Below are 3828 nucleotides of genomic sequence, written 5' to 3'. Positions count from 1 at the left end.
AATTTACATAGGGATATAGTGTTTTGGTTAAAATAGATATTTTTATAAAATGAGTCGGGAGACCCTTATAAATAATTTAGAACTCTAGGTTAGCAATTCAACCCATTGAAATAAGTTAAGGAAGAGAGGTAAGATTTAGATGAAGTGTGAGAGATATTGTAATCCTAGGCTAATTTGATTTGATATTTATCCAAGTTTTTATTATTTTTTATTTTTCTTAGTTAAATTTTGGTTAGGTATTTTTAGCTAATTAATTTAGTTATTTGATATTGATTGTTTGGATAAGATTAAATTGTTCTAATTTTATTACTTAGTAAAATTTTAGGTCAATTCCCTGTGAGATCGATACTTTGCTTGCTTATATACTATCTATTCGATACGTATACTTACGTAGTGAAATTTAACTGACAGTTTTCTGAGCATTTGAAGCACAATTCTCAAGTGTTGTGCATGCTCTTCCGAGCTCCTTCAATACACTAATATGTCATTTATGAATTACGACTATAAATCTGTATAAATACACCTAGAAAACTCTGTTCATCAAGTCCATAAAGGTTGTAAAGGCGTTAGTGAGTCTGAACGACATTACTATAAATTCTTAATGCCCATAATGTGTGTGGAATACGGTCTTGGGTATATTGGTCTTCCAAATTTTCAATTGATGATACCCATAGCACTAGTTAATCTTTGAAAAGTACGTTGCACCCTACCACTGCTCGAATAAATAGTTTGTTTGTGGGAGTGGATATTTATTCTTTGTTGTCACTTGATTGAGTTACTAGTAGTCAATACACAATCAAAGGCTCCTATATTTCGTTTTCACAAACAGCACCAAAGCTCCCTATGACAAAACACTCGAGCGAACGAAGCCTTTATTCAACAGATCCTTTAGTTGCTCATTGAGCTCTTATAGTTTAGCTAGTGCCATTTGATACGGAGGTATGGAAATTGTCCTTGTATCTGATACTAAATCAACACAAAATTCAATCTCCCTTTTGGGAGGTAACTTAGGTAATTCCTCTAAAAACACATAAAAAAATGCACCTATTACCAACACAGAATTCAACTCATTTCGTCCATTGGAACATCTCTCGTCATCACTAGATATCCTTGGCTTTTTTGCCTTGGCATTCGCCTAACGGCCAAAATTGACATAACTTTTGTAGACATTGGACTGTTATGCCCTTAAATGACAAACGAAGGCTCTCCCGAAAACTTAAACTTCACTGACTTATAGTGGCAATCCATTTTAGCATAACAAGATGCTAACTAATCCATTCCCAAGATTACATCAAAGTCAAGAGTCAACAATAACATTAAGTCTACTAAAGTGTCCTTGTCTTTAATACGAACTACATAGGACTTGTATACATATTATGTCATAAACATTTCCTCTAAAGGAGTAGTCACAATCAAGGGTTCCTCTATTCCACAACAAAATCCATCTAACTTCGGTATAAAATGTGGTGACACAAATGAATGTGTGGATCTAGGATCAAACAAAACCAATGCTTCAGTACCGCAAACAGAAAGTGTACTAGTGAGTACTGCATTTGAATTTTAGGCATCTTGCAGTGTCAAAGCAAACACCCTTACTTGGCCTCCACTTACATTACCTGATTATATTGGCCAACCCTAAGATGATATGGCTACACCCTTGCCTTTATCAACCTTAACATTCCTCATAAATGGTGCCCTTTTAGGTGGGTAGTCGTAACTGATTTCACATATCCATGGTTCACTCCTGACGACTATCTGGGCCTTGGGCAATCTCTCATCAAATGTCCAACTGACCACACCCAAAGCATAACCCAACTGCTTGATCGCACAGCCCACCATGTGCTTTCACACAATGGTTACACAGAACACCCCTCTGTTGAGGCCCAAACCAGATGATGCACTAGATTACTCTCGCTTAGTAGATGGACTAAATGAATTACTACTTTGTGGTGACCTGGGCGCCAAAGTGATTCCTTCACAACCCTGATGGCCTACAGTAACTGGACTTCAAGTCACACTGGAATTCGTTCAGCCTTATTGGCCTTGTGTTCAAACCCTTTAACCCTTTTTCCTTTCCATCATAGCATCCATTCTCCTAGTCTTAATCAGTCTGGCTACATCCACCATTGCAAAGTAGGAGGCAAACCTCTGGGTGGCAATAACTTGGAATAATGGCTCAATTAAAATTCTTACAAACCTCTTAATCCGTTTTTCCTCAATCAGGATTAAATCAGGAACATAATGAGATAATTGGGTGAATCGGACATCATACTCTGTTGCCAACATGTCTTGGGTCTGTATCAAAGTCTTAAATTCTTGTGCCTTAGCGTCTCTCATGATTTCAAGCAAAAAGCAATCTAAGAAAACTTGTACAAACTCTTCCCATGTCATTGGAGTTAAACCAGATGGCTTACCTTTCTTGAGGGATATAAACCATATCTGAGACACATTTTTCAATCTAAACCCCATCAATTTTACTAATCAATAAGTGAAGCATCCCAACACAGTACATATGCACTCCATATCCTTCAAAAATCTCTATCGATCTTCCTTTGCATCTGATCTAGTCCATAACGAGGATTTGAGTTTCATAAAGTCTGCTAAAGTAACCTCAACAACCCTTTTCTCATGCTCAACTTGATGTAGAAACTCTATCTTTTGTAAACTAGAATTGACCCATTCTTTAGGTTGCACCTTACCCCTACTTCGAAACTCAACAAATTTGTGTGCCAAACTTTACAGCCCTGCTGCCAAATCTTTTAAGGTGACTCCTCTTTCAGTAAGATGGTCGTCTTACTTAGATGAAGTGACTCTTGTCTTAGGTGGCATGCTATACTTAGATGAAGAAAACACCATATTCAAAATCCAAAATTCATGGTCCAGAAAGGCTACCTTAGTAAGAACTTGGGAGTTCGTGTAGCCTTTTATTCATGACCTGTGTTGTAGTCACAAATCATGAACTAGACTCTGCACTAATCCTGACACTTTGCTAATAGACACAGAATAGCCTAGGGCACTTTATCCCAAGGCTTGTGATAACTCTATTATATAGAGTTATTTTGACACATTTTGGGGGCTTAAGTAGCTAGGTCTTTGAGATTTTAGGTTCAAATTTTAGTATTTTAAGGTGTTTTTCGTAGTTAAGTTTGATTACATGTTGATTAGTTTAATTTAAGTCATTTTAGTTTAATTTTATGTTATTTTGTTTTAAATTACTTTAAGAATAGTTGTTGCTTATTTCTCTTACAGCATGTTTGTTTCACCGGAAGGAATAGAATGGGAATAAAATAGCCATTCTAAGGGAATAGAATATGGGAAGAATAACTATTATGTAAATTGGTTCATGAGAATGAAATATGATAGAAATTGCTATTATTATTTATTATATTATTTAGTTGGCAAGAATAATTTTAAGAATAGTTAAAGAATAATGGGTAAATGATAAAAATAACTTTTATTAAAATTTAAAGATTTTTTAATTAAAAAAATACTATGATGAGCAAAAAATACTTTTTATTAAAATTAAAGAATTTATTTTGTTAAAAGACAAAAATATTCCAAGTAATAAAATCAAAATACCTTCTACTATAATTAAATAATATTTTCACCAAAATGTAAACATATTTTATTATAATTTAATAATATTTTGTATTAGAAGATAATTAAATCTTTTGTTATAATTAAATAATATTTAATATTACAAGACAAAATATATTCTTCATTAGATTTAAATAATACTAATTACATTATTTGGTTGGCAGGAATAATTTTAAGAATAGTTAAGGAATTATTGGTAAATGATAAAAATACCCTTTATTAAAATTTAAA

This window comes from Theobroma cacao, chromosome 5, assembly GCF_000208745.1.
Source record: "Theobroma cacao cultivar B97-61/B2 chromosome 5, Criollo_cocoa_genome_V2, whole genome shotgun sequence".
Taxonomy (NCBI): Eukaryota; Viridiplantae; Streptophyta; class Magnoliopsida; order Malvales; family Malvaceae; genus Theobroma; species Theobroma cacao.
This window is presented reverse-complemented; position numbering follows the sequence as displayed.